Source organism: Mus pahari, chromosome 1 (genome assembly GCF_900095145.1).
Source record: "Mus pahari chromosome 1, PAHARI_EIJ_v1.1, whole genome shotgun sequence".
Taxonomy (NCBI): Eukaryota; Metazoa; Chordata; class Mammalia; order Rodentia; family Muridae; genus Mus; species Mus pahari.
This window is the reverse complement of record NC_034590.1, coordinates 7,608,290-7,624,158: the sequence shown is the minus strand read 5'-3', so window position 1 is coordinate 7,624,158 and position 15,869 is coordinate 7,608,290. Positions and strand designations below refer to the sequence as shown.

At 52.2% G+C, this 15,869-nt stretch overlaps 1 protein-coding gene across 2 annotated transcripts in view; it reads left to right on the top strand.

Annotated features, from left to right (window-relative positions):
• The first annotated feature begins 12,622 nt into the window (after nucleotides 1–12,622).
• Nucleotides 12,623–15,869, top strand: part of Kctd15 (potassium channel tetramerization domain containing 15) — a 15,307-nt gene continuing 12,060 nt past the window's right edge. Inside the window, exons 1-2 of one of the 2 annotated variants that reach the window (XM_029531210.1) lie at nucleotides 12,623–12,751; nucleotides 14,320–14,415. The gene's annotated coding sequence lies outside the window, so the exon portion shown is untranslated. Of the gene's footprint in view, nucleotides 12,752–14,316; nucleotides 14,416–15,869 lie in introns of both variants that reach the window. The other variant, XM_021198092.2, reaches the window with a different exon arrangement.

The following is a 15,869-nucleotide window of genomic DNA, read 5'->3' as shown; positions in this document are numbered from 1 at the left end:
CAGTCCATAATATCCCTTTACACCATGGCCACCTGCGTCAGGCGCTGTGCTAAGCATTGCACCCGTGTGGTGACAGCATCCAAGTTGGGGCCCAGGCCCAGCCTCCAGCTCACTGTAAACCACAGAGATCTCTCACGTGGCCCTCCACCATCCAAATAGTCACCAGAGACTTCACCGTTGCTTCAGGAACACAAGTCTATTACCTGCCTGTGGTGGTTGAAAGAAAACAGCCTCCTTCATGGGCTCATATGTTTGAGTGGTTGTTCCCCAGTTGGTGGAACTGTTTGGGAAGGATTGGGAGGCGTGGCTTTGTTGGAGGTAAGTCAATAGGGGTGGGCTTTGAGGTTTCAGAAGCTCACACCATTTCCAGTTAGCACTCTATCATCTATCTATTTATCTATCTATCTGTCTGTCATCTATCTATCTATCTATCTATCTATCTATCTATCTATCTATCTATCTATCTATCTCATTCATGCTCTTCCCCTGTCATGCCTATGGATCAGATGTAAGATCTCAGCTACTGCTCTCTCCCGGGCCATTGCCACCTGTCTGTTGCTGTGTTCCCTGCCACAATGGTGGACTCTAACCTTCTGAAACTGTAAGCGAACTCCCAATAAACTTTTTCTTGCCTTGGTCATGGTATCTCTTCACGGCAACAGAAAAGTAAGGAAGACACTGCCTTACACACATCCTGGCAGCTGCGCAGACCCTAAAGCCATGACTCGACAACCCTTTGATGCAGCTACACCCTACGCTAGCCTAATCTACCTAGGCTATCCTGAGCTATGTCTTCTGTGGCCACTAGCCTCTCGGGGCTCTGCAGACCATGTCTGGCCCCAGGATGCGGCCATGTGGCATATGCATGCCCTTAAGCCCACTCCTGCAGGGAAACTGAGTCACATCAGAGAGAGATCTAGTCTGTTTATGGCCAAGACCAACATCCAAATTGATGTGAGTATATTTAGCATACATGCGCATGCACACACGCGTGCACACACATACACACACACACACATACACACACAACTTTACCTCTGCCAGAGGCTATGTCACTATCAGAGTCCTCAGGGATATATGCAACTTTGTCACAGACCACAGACACACAACATGTGCACATTGCTCGGTAAATTCCCAAAGAGCGGGAAATGTAAGTCCCACCTTAAGATAACAATGGTATCAGACATTGTTCAGTTGGCACATTTAGTGGGAGAAGTGGAGCCATGAGGTTGTTCACATAGCCCTCCATCACCCAAAGGAAAGCCTAAGGCCACCGACTTGACATGGAAAGGACCTGACTGAGAGCCCAGATGGTGGATGGAACCCAGGGCCTGGGACCTGCATACCAGAGGCTCTTCCTACAGGAGTCCCCTTGGTCCCTTCTGAGGGCTGTCTTGTGCCTCTCTGTCCTATTGGGGACTGACTTCCTCTACATTTTCCACAGAGTAGTGGCCTGGGCTGGGCTCTAGGCCTGCTGCTCCGGGAAGACATGGTCTTGTCTTCATTTTTTTTTTTTTGTCCCAGCCTTAGAGACAGACTCATGAGCCCAATCTGGAAATCCCACCTACAGAGGCTGCCAGCAGAGGACCACACTAGGCAAGGAGGTAAACACCCCTCGGAGTTTCTGTGCGCTATTGTTTCGAAGCATCAGAGACAGCAGGAGACAAGGACTGTTGCTGCAGGCCTTTGAGACCTAAGGGCACAGAGCAAGGAGTATGCTGGACTTATACCTTCAATAAGTGGTTCGGTTTGGTGCTTAAGAGGCCAGACGGAGGCCAGCCAACGGCAGTGACCTTCTGAAGCACTCAACCTGTTTAGGAGAATATAACCTACCACCTGAGAGTGAGTCTTTTGCTTGGCTTTAAACCAGGACTTCTGTGATCTCCTGCCCTGTGGTTTCCACGGAGTGTGGGGTGGTGGTGGGCCATCTAGAGAGGGAAACCAAGATAGTGAATGCAGAAAGATTACTGTGACAGGTACCCAGGTGAGGAGTGAGGGGGTCATGCATGGGTTTGGGAGTCCTGACCTTAGTGATGGACTGGGGATGAGAGGAAGGCAAAAAAGGCAGCTTTCAAATGACCTGCAGCTCCTGGCTTACAGAGCTGAGAAACAGGAGAGAGGGGAGCCCTGTGGTCCAGGTTGGGGGGCCAGCAAGACTGGAGTCTGAGTCTGCCTTGGGATCTGCTGAGTCTAAGGAATTTTAGATATCCCAGATAAGACCTTGTCAATCCAGCAGTCAGTGGAAGAACACATGAATCTGCGTGGGATTTAGACAGATCCAGAATGGGAAAACTGGCTGTGTATATGTGTACACAGGAGACTAGCTCCCATACACACACGTCGCCATAGTGGCCCATGGAGCCTGGTGTGGTGACAGACAGGCTGACCAGGAATAAGTAGCTAATCCCAAACTACCACATTCCAGCACATAGGACCAAGGGAGAGAGAATACCAGCGTGAATGGGATGTCCTTGGTCATTGTGAAGGTAGCTTTGTCAAGGTAAAGGGCGTTTGGGCTTAGTTCTGTTCACTACTTTCAAATAGACAGGCAATTGAATACGGTGGTATACGCCAGTACCCTAGCACTGGGGAGGCTGAAGCAGGAGGATCTGAAGTTCAAGGCCAACCTATGCCCACCAAACACACACATACAGAGAGAGAGAGAGAGAGAGAGAGAGAGAGAGAGAGAGAGAGAGAGAGAGAGAGTCAACAACAGAACTAAACAATTACACAAAATGAAAACGCTTAAAGCCTGGTGATGGTGGTGGTGGTGGTGGTGGTGGTGGTGGCGGCACATGCCTCTAGTCCTAGCACAGAGGAGGCAGAGGCAGGCAATTCTTGTGTGAGTTCAAGGTTAGCCTGGTCACACAGAGCTACTTCCAAGACAGCTAATGCTACACAGAGAAACCCTGTCTCGGAAAACACAAACAAATAAAAACTGCTTAACCATTTGCACCCTGGATCTTGATTTGCCCTCTCAGTCTGGGCCCCATAAATGCTAAAATTGGGCAAGATGGCTAAGCAGAGGCACTTACTTGCCACTTAGCCTGAAGATCTTTTCAATCCCCAGGCCCCACCTAGTGCTGTAAAGAGAGAAATGATCTTCTGACCCAAACACCCTGGCACACATAAAAAAAAAAAAAAGAGCCAGGCATAAGGGCACCTACCTTCAATCCCAGCACAGCCAGGCATAATGGCACACCTTCAATCCCAGCACCTGGGAACAGAGGTAGAAGGAACTCTGTGAGTTCTAGGCCACAGTAGTCTACATAGTGAGCTGCAGGACAGCCAAAACCCCAAATTCAGAAGTTAGGGTAGGACCAAGACATGAACAGACACTCATAATTTTATACAATGTTTAGAGCAGGTATTATCAATTGTAGGCTAGTACATATGACGGCCTCACGGAATTTGCATATTTTGTGCTCAGGAAGGAACACACACACACACACACACACACACACACACACACACACACACACACACGAGTTTAGAGTCCTCCATTATTGCCTGCCACGTGATAGACACAGAATTTCAGAGGCCTCCAGAGCCCTTCATTTCTCCTTGGTGTGCGGGTGACATGGCCAGCCCCACCCCGGACAGCTTATTCCTGAGCTAGGCCTGCAGCATCTCATTGCCTGCAGCCTCTCATCTGCTGTCTGCAAGCACCAGGAACAAGCCCTGCAGCGTAAGGACACATCCCCACATCCAGACTTGGCGCCATTCCTTGAAAACTTCCCTTTGGTGACACTGGTTATCGGGTCTGAAGTTCTTCCTGCCCACCACAAAGCCAGTGGCATGGCCAACACTGGTGGCGGGGCAGGCGCAGACAGCTCTGGGTACTACAGGGTGGGGGGCAGGGGGGCGGGGGGGTCAGAATCAATAATTTAACCTCTTACACATCCGAATCCAGCTTCCCTACGAAGAAGAAAATGAGATTGCCAGGGTGTGGGGGATTCGTTTGTAATTAGTTCTAATTACTAAAAGAATCGATGTTTTAATTTTTTACAACGTATTTGAACTCTCCAGCTCCTCCTGTGTAAAAAAAAGGAAAAAAAAAAACCAAGCTTCCATTTCCCGAGTTCCAGTCAAACACCTGAGAGAGAGAGAGAGAGAGAGAGAGAGAGAGAGAGAGAGAGAGAGAGATTTTTATCAGTTAGCTTGTCTAAAAGACTGGCTAGCTGTTTTGAAAATTACATTTTTTTTTTCTTTTTTAGCTTAAGGCCTCAAACCATAGGCGAAAGTTAATTCTAAAAGGATGAGAGCCTTAAATGTAAAAACAATGATTTTTTAAAAATGTACAGAGAGATGCTGTCTTGAAATGTATCTCGATGCCTTTTTCTTTTTTGTACTTCCTTGGCTGACCCCTTCCAGGGTTTCTGCCAGAGGCTTGCACACCCTACAGGTAGAGGAGGAGGGGAAAGCAGAGAGGTGAAAATTAGGGAGGGAGAGAAAGGAGGGGGGGAAGGGCCCTGCAGGGAGGAAGGAGAGGGGGGAGGGGTGCCAGCTGAGGGAGGGGGGCTTAGAGCAGCCGCTATGGAGTCCCTGTGGACAGGGACAAGGGAGGGGACCCGCCATGCCCAGTGATGTGAGCAAGGCAAGCAGTGGCCATCACACTTGATGCTAGCTGAGGTGCACTTCCATGCCTTCCAGAGAAAGCCTAAAGCAAGCCATTGCCCTGCCTTTGTGAATCCATTCTTACCTTGCTGTAAGCTGTAAGGAAGGCATGGGCTTCAGTGGGTCTGTCTTACTGCCTTTGTTTTGAATACTAACTAGGGTTCTGTTCTGGTTGGGGCTGTTGGCCTATCTGTTATATTGTTTTCTACAATTTGAAGCACACAGGATGGGGGTCTAGCTCAGCAGCACACCACCTTCAGAAGCCAAAAGGGCCTGGGTTCTGTGGTCAGCAATGCAAGCAAGAAGAAAACAGCACAGCGGGGAGGAAAAGTGGCCTGGGGATAGACAAATGGCTTTATCCCGTATTTGATTTTAGTTTTGAGGGCTGGACCTCAAACCCAGAGCCACACATATGCTAGCTCTCTCTCTGCCTGAGCCATGCTTCCAGCCTTTAATTCCATATTTGAAAATCCCAAGTGTGTGTGTGTGTGTGTGTGTGTGTGTGTGTGTGTGTGTGTGTGTGTGGTACATGCTCACAAATGTGTCAGTTCCATGTGTGAGCACATGGGCATCTATTACACTTGTACAACTAGAGTGCTATGTGCCATTCTGTGTCTATCTGTGTCTGTGCATGTCAGTGTGCCTAGAGTTTTAATTCTCTACGCCTTTGCGCTCATATATTCATGTGTGCACGTCTGGGTGAGTCTGGGTGATGGAGGGTCCAGGAGCACACTGTGTGTACACACTTAGGAAAAGGCTGGGTGGGCAAACTGAAGTGTTGGCCCCGTCCCTCTGGGAAGAGGAACCAGGCTGTATTTCCTTTTTTGTACTTTTTATTGAGGTTTATTGTATCTACTTATAATAAAAAAATATAAAAAGGGGCTAAGCCAGGGAGTGTTGGTGCACACCTTTAATCCTAGCACTCAGGAGTCAGAGGCCCAGAGACTTCTTGATCTCCAGGCCAGCCTGGTCTACAGAGGGAGTTCCAGGACAGCCAGTGCTACACAGAGAAACCCTGTCTCACAAAATAAAACAAAGTCCAACAACAAATGGCTTTGTTAAATGTCCCTAAAACCTCAGTACCTGCATGCAGCATCCAGTGAATGTTCCTGTTGTCCACACCCCTCCCAACGCCTTTAAAGGCATTTATTAAGAAGACAGAAAAGCAAAAAGAGGAGGAAGAGGAGGAGGGAGAGGAGGAGGGAGAGGGGAGGAGGAGGAGGAAGAGGAGGAGGAGCTGCTTGTGGACGTTGTACATCGTGGTGCGCACTAGGCTCCGCACCACGATGTACAACGTCCACAAGCAGAGAGGGGAGGAGGGGGAGGAGGAGGAGGAGGGGAGAGGAGGAGGAGGGGAGAGGAGGAGGAGGGGAGAGGAGGAGGAGGAGGAGGTGGGAAGAGGAGGAGGAAAAGAAGGAGGAGGAGGAGGAAGAGGAGAAGGAAGAAAAACTCCAAAGACCTTCATGCCCTTGGGGACACCTCCTTGGAGCTGTCCGGCCCTTTGCCTCCTGGATCCTGAGGACAGAGAACCCCAGGATACTTCCTACTCTTGCCTAAAAGCAAGTAGGATATTTTTCTGAACCCCTGTATTTTATCTTTGAACCTTAGGAGGTAAATTTTGCAGTCTCCCCCTTAAGGTATACACGTTCATCTTAATTATACAGTCACAAAGCTGTAAGCCCCAACTCCAGAATCCAGGGGCTGTTCTACCCAAACCGGCCTGACCTTCCCATGATCCACTGTGCCTCCTGCAAGTGGGCAGGAAGGGTATGTGTATGACCCAGGCTTGATCAGAGCTGGTCCAAGGATCATTTGAAAAGGGCTGTTGCCAGCACCACTACTATCATTGACGTCGTCATCATCATCACCACCATCATCATTACTGTCGTCGTCGTCATCATCACCCTGGTGGTCATCACGTTTGATACTGGGAACGAAAGTGCACCACCACTGAGCCACACCCCACTTCTCTGTCAATCGTCACTTAAAAACTCATCATGTCCCGAGCATTTAGACTAGGCTGAGCCAAGTTCTTTGCTGACTGTCCCTACCTTGGATTTTCCCAGCCTTCCCATGAGCTAAGGTCTTTCACTGTTCCTACATCACATGTGAAGACAGGAGAGAGCACGCCCAAGGCTACTCAGGTAGACACGCTCCCCACTCAGGCTCCAAAACAAACCCAAGGAGAAGGAATTGCCTGAGAAGAGAAAGAAGGCTGTCCAGAGAGGCTTTTGTCCTGGAAACAAGCCTGGGGCAGAACTAGGAGACCAAAGGTCACTTTCCTCGTGGCCTGTAACTCTTCCTGGGAAAAACTCCCTGGGACTCTTGCAAAAGTGTCTACAGAGCCCTGTGTCCTATGAGACCAGATGGGTCACTAGTAGCCACACAAAGGCACTTAGTAACAGGACCCAAGTGCTGAGCCTGTGGTCTCCTGACAGGAGGACCCCAGAGATTGAGACACACACACACACACACACACACACACACACACACACCTGCCCCACCCCCATCCCCAGTTTGCTGCACAAAACATGCTTGATCCTTGGTAGCCTTTGGGTCTCCTACCAATGCCAGGCCAGAGAGTCTGTGTGGTAATCTACTTAGCCTGTTTGCCTCAGTTAAGAGAGAGCAGCCCCATCCCCCATGCCTGGAGGGGTTGCTAGGAGGTGCTGTAGGCTTCGCTGAAGCAGCTCCCTAGACTGGAATGAGCCTGGAGAAGAACCCAGGTGGAGCGCCCCCGGGCTGGTGGCCTGGTTTGGTTACCTGGAAGTAGCCACATTCTACCTGACCACCCCCACCTCTGAGCCTTTTCTCCTGAGGGTGTGGGTGAAAGGTGGGTTAAGCTATCTCCGGCTTGGGCTCTAGGAACTTCTTTAAAATTAAATATCAGGCTAGGTATGGTAGGGCACGCCTTTAAACTCAGTACTTGGGAGGCAGCGGCAGTTTGATTTCTGTAGCTTGGGCTTGGTCTTCACAGGGGGTTCCAGGCCAGCCAGAGATATGTATAAGTCTCCACTCCCATTTTTTCCTCCAAATCATATAAAAAGACACACATCTGTATGTGGGTCAGTAAATACACTTGAGTGCTTGCTAGTGGATCAAAGAGTCCCCTAGAAGGTGCTGATTTCCCTCGGTGCTAGCAGTCAGTCTCCGTCAGCCCTCTATAAGAGCAGCCAGTGTTCTTATCTGCTGAGCCATCTCTCTAGCCCTAAAGTTTTAAACATTTCTTAAGACAGGGCTCATTACGCAGCCCAGGCTGGCTTCAACCTCGTGAGTTCTGGTAGCACAGGCGTGAGCTATGTGCCAGACTTTGGTAAGCTTTCTCCGCAGGTCAGCTTCTATGTTGCTGTCTGGTCTGGTCCGGGTTCTGGGCAACACCACCAACTCTTTACTGCAACCCGGAGCACAAAACCATTCTCCTTTCCCCCTGAACTGAGCCCAATTTGACCCAATATTCATTTCACTCCCAATAAAGGGGCCCCAACCTAGGAGGTAATTCTGATTGTTCAAAGCTTATTGTTGCATTTGGGGGGCAGTTAGGTGTGACAGGGAGGGCTGTAGGGGTCATTGGAATAATTTTTCTTTGTCTAAGGGTGTCTAGGTAGATGTGAAGCTTTCTTGTTTTGGTATTTACTTTTTGAGTCCAGGTCTGTCTTTCTTTCTTTCTTTCTTTCTTTCTTTCTTTCTTTCTTTCTTTCTTTCTTTCTTTCTTTCTTTCTTTCTTTCTCTATCTATCTATTTATTTATTTATTTATTTTTCAGAGACAGGGTTTCTCTGTGTAGCTCTGGCTGTCCTGGAACTCACTCTGTAGACCGGGCTGGCCTCAAACTCAGAAATCCACCTGCATCTGCCTCCTGAGTGCTGGGATTAAAGGTGTGCCCCACAACTGCCCAGCTTGAGACCAGGTCTTAAATCCACATGTAGCCGAGGCTGGCCTTGAACTCCTCATTCTGCCCCTGCCTCTGAAGTACTGACATTGTGAACATGGGTTACCACCTCTAGCATGCTGGAGATAGGGGAGCACTCTGTAGTCCAGGCCAGCCTTGAATTCTCCGTGTTTCTGCCTCTGTTTCCTCAGTGCTAGGAACACTCTGCATTCTGGGCCAGCCTGGTTCCATTGTAGTATATAGAGGTGACCTCTCTTAGTCTTGAGATGGATACAAACATAGACAAGTCTAGATTGACCCTCCCCCTCAACCCCCGGAAGCCTCAAACTGGAGAAGAGCCACCTCTATCCAATTACCCTCCATGCTCTTATCCCTTCTTCTACCAGGATGAAAGGACCCTCAGTCTATTCATCTGTTGTCCGGTCCTAGCATTCCGAAGAATGCTGAAGTAGGCAAACTCATTTAAGATTCATTCCCTCTTTCTAACTATGGGCCTGCTTGGGGGGTTGTGTTCCAGTTAGGGTCTCAAACCTTAGTCTGGCCTAGAACTCACGAGCCACCTCCCTCAGCCTTCTGAGTGCTATGATTACAGGCTTGTGCCTCCTCACTTCACTAGCAGATAGATTTACATCCTGCAGCTAACAGGACTGCTCTGGCTGGTGCGAAAACCTAAATGGAGCACAGATCTGGATCCCTTTGTAGGCTGTGAGAACTTCAGCACTAATCAAATCTAAATGATGCACGTTCTGCCTAGATTCATCCTGTTTCATCACTTGGACTATAGTAATGAAAGATATAGTCCACAAGATATTTCGGCGTGTTTCCATCCTAATTATATATCCTCAATGTAAAAACGTACCCCTACTGCATTGGATCCTACAGACCACTAAGCACCTATCTATTGTGGGCTATGCCAATTTCTCTTGGTGTAAGAGGTAGCTGACATTTAGCTAGAAACTTAAAAAAGAAAAAAAGCTTTATTTTATTTTTGGATATGCATGGAGGTGTGTGTGTGTGTGTGTGTGTGTGTGTGTGCAGATGCCCTCAGAGGCCAGAAGAGAATGTTGGGTCCTCTGGAGCTGGAGTTGCAGGCAGTTGTAAGCTGCTGTGTCGGTGCTGAGAACTGAATTCCTGCAGGAGGAGCATATGGCCATAACTAGTGAGCCATCTCTCCAGCCTTAGCCAGGAACTTTTAAAACACCTGAGACAAAACTAAGACCTAAGCTTACCCTTAGTGATACACACAGAGCTCAGCCATTCTATGAGAGACGATAGAAGATGAAGACAAAGACCGGGAGCATCAAGGAAATAAAGGTCCTTCAAAATGGTCAGCCCTTGTTCTGATTAAATTGTGCATTTTTAAAATATAGTTGGTATCAAGTGGAACTTAAAAAAAAAAACATGTGGGAATTTAAAATAAAGTGAAACCTGCTATTTTTCAGGGTCAGCAGTATCACGGTGAGATTTGTCTCTTAAACAATGACACTTGCTATCTCTGGAGTTCTATGAATACTTTTGAAGTGTCATATTAAAACCAATCTCGTGGCCTTGAGGCAAGGGGAAGCAATTAGTCGTGGAGTTGTGAATAAATAAAAATCCATTTATATACCCGTCCTTGACATGTGCCTTGTGAATCTTAGAAACTTCATCTAGAGGGAAAAGAAATGTTAAATCATGAATACCAGTCCTAATCACATTGCCATGTGGCTTCCTAAAACAGTTGAGTTTATTCCAATCTTTTAAGTATGAATTTGTATGTATGTATTCACCCGTATTGAACACAAAACAAAGACTGACCCACAGCCACGCAGGTGACAAGAAGAGAGGGGTACTGGGGCCCATCGGGGCAAGTAGTTTTCAGAGGGTCACTCCTCAAGTGAGCCCAGCATACTCTCCTGGCTCTCCCTGTTTCAAAAGCTTAGGGAAGGTTTTCTCTCTGAAGCTGAGGGCATTCACACAGCAGCCAGCTCTACTGAGGTCACCGTTCTTGCAAAGTACTTTTCACCCCATTCTAAGGGTCAGCTTCTTCAACACTGGTGTGTGTGTGTGTGTGTGTGTGTGTGTGTGTGTGTGTGTGTGTGTGTTACTGTTTCTAAGTTCTACTACCTTGAGCTGTCCAGAGCCTGGGGAAGCCAGCAAAGAACTGAGCAGACCATCCGGCGGAACAGGACCTCCCTCCCTCACCTGCATGCTCGCCAGAAGTGTAGCACTGTTTAAGCAAAGCTGGGAGCTAGTCCAGGGTGGTTCCGGAGCCTGGGAAGCAAACGTGAGCAACCATGGGCCCCCACAGCACAGATCCCTGACCTACTTCGCGGGCCCCTTTCTGTTCTAGGAGCAGCTTAAAATCCATAAATTAAGGAAATTAACTGATGGGGCCTGCGGCATCTTTGTAAGCTATTTAAATCTATAAATTTACAACATCTTCTGCATATATCAAGTAATTGAACTAACTGCGGGGATGTAACTTTAATGAGAAAATTTCCCCCTTCTCCAGTAGTTTGAGATAATAAATAAATAAATAAATAACTCCCTCAGGAGGAAAGTTTCTTATTCCCGCGTGAAGTTACAGACGCGCGGACGGATGCTCTCTCTGCACTAGAGGTCCCCTGAATAAGGGGAGACTGGGTCCTCTCCCCAAGCCCCCACCCCCATCATCTTTCTCCAGTGTTCCCGTCTGGCCTCGAGAGCACCCCCAGGAGTTTGGCCAGTAGAGGGCGCCCAGGCCCGGCCGGAGTCAGTGACGGGGGGCCCGCGCCGCCGTTCCCGGCCGAAGCGCACCCGCCTTCCTAGCCGAAAGCCTGGCTTTGGCCCGGGAGTCCCGGGAACCAGGCGGGGGCGCAGTCTGGGCAAAGCGCACCGGCCGCGATCCGTTTCCTAGGAGCCGGGAAATGGTCGAGGAGGAGGGACGGGCGGGGCGCAAGGGAAGGAGGAGGAGGAAGGGGCTGCGGGGGAGCAGCTAGGGGCATTCTGGGTGCAGGCCTCCGCGCCGCAGGGACCTTTGGCCGCCGCCGTCTCCATCGCGCCGCGCTCGTCCAGGAAATGGCGCGAGTGGCCCCAGGCGACGGGCCGGGTGCCCCGCGCTCCCCTCCCCCGCGGTGGCCACCGCGTGTCCGCAGACGTCATGGCCGGCGCTGCTCCCCGGGAGAGGGGCAGCCGGGGCCGAGACCCGGGGAGAGAGGGAGGGAGAGAGGGAGGTAAGCCGCCTGGCAGCCCAGTTTCTCTCCCCTCCCCACACCAAGTCCCGCCCTCAGCCCCGGGGCGCCGCGGCGGCGGCTGCTTCTCTCCTCTTTGTAACCGAGGAGTCGAGAAATGTGAGAAACGTGCCCTGTGTTACTTATTTGGGAGTCGAAAATTTATGCCCAGCTGAAAGCGCCCGGGGAAATATTACATCAGATGAAATGACAATGATTAAAATCAGCCTCTCCCCCGCCCCCTCCCCGAGCCCGGAGGAGGCCCGGGCGCCGCGTGGCCGGACGGCGGGGGGCTGGGGAGCAGAGGGCGCGGGGCTCGGGCGCAGCGCTCCCGGAAGGGTACTGGTCGAGCCCCCTGGCACCCAGGCACTGGGCTCCGGGATCCACGGGTGGGGATCGCGAGGTGGGAAGGAAGTGGTGGCGGTGGGGAACGGTGCATTTTTTTGTCGCGGAGCGCGGCAGGCGCGGGCGCGCGGAGCTAATTGCGACTCTAATCCTCTGCCCCGAGGCGCAGCCGAGCCCCGAGCCAGGAGTCGCCTGCGCGCGCCCGCTCGCTCTCGCTGCGCCGGGGTAATTTGGAACCGGATTGCTGCCCTTTGCAATCCGGGCTGGGCCGCGGCGAGGCGCACAGGCTACCGGCTGATTTTGGGGGGCTGTTTTCCCCCCCTGCAGCCATCGGGGGAGGCCGCTGGAGAGAGAGAGGGAGGAGAAGAGGTGGGAGCGGCGGGAGGGCAGCCGGAGAGCGGCGCGAAGAGGAGGCGGCGGCGGCCGCGGCGAGGAGGGAGGAGGCGAGGGGAGGGCGGGGAGGGGAGGCCCCGGCGCGGCGCGCCGCGAGGGGCCGCGCGGAGCGGGGGCCGGGGCGGGAGGGGGGGGGGGGGGGGGGGGGGGGGGGGGGGGGGAGGGTTGGGGGCGAGAGAGAAAGTAACTCCAGGACGAGACCGGAGCGACCCGCGCGCATCGAGCGCTAGGCGACGGGGCTGCGACGGGCGCCCGACACCGGCGGCTGCGGGGGGCGGGGGCTGCGCCGGTGCCCGATCCACTGCTCCGGCTCCGAGGTAAGCCCAGCACCGGTGGCCACCGCTCAGTGCCGCACACCCCTGGTTCCCAAAGTGGCTGCAATTCCGAGAAAGTCACTCGGCCCCGGGCTGGGACCTAGGCTGGGGGGGGGGGGCGGGCTGCTTTGTCCCTCTGCTGAGCGCAGGGGCTGGCGGCGTGGGGGCGCCCAGCACAAAGGCCTGGCGCGCACGGGGCGGGGGGTGCCCACGTGGGCTGGTCCTAACCGCGGGTGGACCCTCCCCACTCGGCCGGGCTCCGATCATCCTGCCATGCAGTATATGCGTCCAGGTCCTCCGCACCCTGGTTCCAGTATGGGCTCCAGTGCCCTGCAGAGCTGGTGACTTTCCTGAGTCTGAAACCGGCTCCGTGCAGCTGGGCTTTTCGGGCTCACAGGACCGGGTTGGCGCCCAATTTAAAGAAAAGAAAAAAGTCTCTAACGGGACAGATGTGCGTTCTCTGACGCCCACCCTACGAGTCTCATGCTAGAGGCACTGGTGGTGGTTCCAAGCTCAGGAAGGATGTGGGGCGGGGAACGCGCCGCCCCAAGACCGGACCTCGGTCTCTAGATCTCCACTGCCCACACGCACCCCCTAATCTGGATGCGAACACCCTCATTCTCCCACTCCCGCGTCACTGTAGCACCTCTCTACCCTCCCTCGAGAAGCCCCCGACTGTAGAAAGATAAACCTTCAAGTTTTCACTCCGCGTCTCAAATGTGCATGAAGGAATTTAACTGCGCGAGTGAATAACAGCATTAGTTTCAATTAATTTTTTTTTTAAATCCCGGCAACAATAAACTTTGAGAACAAAAGCGCTTTTACGTCCTTAATTAGGCGAGCTTCCCATCTGTGGTCTTGAAGTGTCTGCCTCTTGATTTAACTTTGTCTCCGCCCCCCACCCCACTCCCACCCCTTCTTCGCTGGGCCCTTCGGGTACCTTGGCCACCCGGCCCGCGGGGCCGTAGGTTCGGCCCAGCGGATCCTGTAGCCCCGAAGTTCACACCGGCCGGCTGTCTTTGCGGCCCCGCTGGCGCGCACCAGGTGGCCCACCGCGTCCCTCCCGTTCCACCCCTGGACAGTCCTGCAGGCCCCTGGCACTGCTGCCTCGGGCAAGCGCCCAGGGCGTAAGAGCTGAAGGGAACTGGAGAGGCGCCTTCTGTTTACCTTTTATGGTTAAGATAACAGCTTAGCAAAAGAAGCGACTTCACGAAGAAGCGATTTAGTGAAATCGTCTCAAGCTGCCGCAGCTCAGCCAGTTTAATCACCCCCAGAGAGCTGAACAACTGCGAGCACAATGGGACACAAAATCATTTTGTGTGTAAATGAGCGTGGCATTCTGCTCACTTCCCTCTGCTCTGGCGGGCGGGGCTCGGCTGCGGGTGGGCGCGGGACCGGGGTCTCCCACCACAGCTTGGAGAAGCGGGTCAATGCTGGGCCAGTTTGCAAACCCGCTGAGGTCCCTGCAACAGGCGGCTTAGCCAAGCCTCAGCCGCGTCTGGGACCTGGTGTTTGGTGCAGTGAACTTATGTCTCTTATCAATTGCACTTCTATGTTTGTGATCTCAGCAGTGTTCTGGGAAGAAGGGTCGTGGTCCACCACAGATGCGTTTGGCAGAGGGAGCAGTGGAGATTCGGGTCAAGGCTTAAGGCCTGGGGCTTCCAATGGTGAGTTTCTGGCTTGTGTTATGAGAAACAGGCTGAGAGCAGGCCAGGGCAGCTTGGGAGATGGGTGCTTGATGCTACTTGTCACTTCTGAGTTGGGTCCTGGTAGTGGGAAAACGTGGTGCCTTGGTAGAATTTGGATGGGGATTCTTCTCTCTCTGTTGACCTTCAGTGGGTGTTCCTTTATGACATCCTCTCCCCCACCCCCTCCCAGGGCTGGATAACCCATCCCTCGGGTCTGCTTTGGTTTTTCAAAAACTTCCTTGAGTAAATGACCTAGAATGTCCAAAGCAGGGGACTGAACAGCCACCCAACTCCTCCAGGAGGATAGAACACCCTCCTCCCTCACCCCCAAACAGTCTCAGGTCAGAGACCCAGGGCAGTGGGGATATGGAACAAATCATAGGAGGGGAGACACTGTCCTTCCATTTAATCATTTGGGTCTATGTACTTCAGACCATGTTTTAATCATTGGATGCTGAATGTTAAGGCATAGATCTAGAAGTTTAACAGAAAAAGCACCATGTGGGTACCCGGGATACCGTGTAGTTTTGACACATAAGGGATAAATCTGTGTCAGAAAAGTCCAGGTTATGTTTGTGGAATTCCCCCCCTCCTTGTGTGTGTGTGTGTCTGTCTGTCTGTCTGTCTGTCTGTCTGTCTGTCTGTCTGTGTCTCTGTGTGTGTGTCTGTGTGTGTGTGTGTGTTCCTCTATTGCCCTTGGAGACAACCTGGAGCCAGCGGAAGGGGTAGCTAGAAACCTGCCCTTCCCCACCCCTTCTTCAGGGGCCCCCTGAAAAGCCCCCAGGGTAGCTTCTGGGGACTGAGGCACAGTTTTATTTCAGGTGTCTGTGGCACATAGGAAAGTCCCTGAGTAGCTCTGGGGAGGAGGGGAGAAAGCCCATTTGCTGATTGCTGTCTGGCCAGCTCTCAATGCCTCAAGGGCCTGTGATCCTGAGGGGGTCTGGAATACATTAGGCCCAGGCCCCACCATTCTGGGGGTCTATTGGAGAAGCAGGGAGGTGCAGAGTAGGCAAACAAAGACAGGTCCTGTCTGCTGTGGAAGCTCTAGGTGACTGGTGGCTTCCCAGTGATGCTTCTGCATCTCTGTGCCCTGGCTTCTGTGGAAAGAGGTGTCCTATACAAACTGCATCTTCACTGGGTGGGGAGAGATCCTAGGCTCCCCAGCCAACTGAGGGGAGCGGCACCCCCACCCCCACCCCCTCACACACACACAGCCCCCACCCCAAGGTTCTCTCCACTGATGCAAGAGGAGACACGCTTGGTAACACGGCTCTAAGTCAAAATACCAAAGAAATCAGATTTGTTCTGAAACATTGCAGGGCAATAATGGCGAGCATATGTTTTAGGCTGTCATTAGCCAAATTAGCAGACATGGAGCTGCCTAGAAAACACGTGTGTGTGTGTGTGTGTGTGTGTGTGTGTGTGTGTGTGTG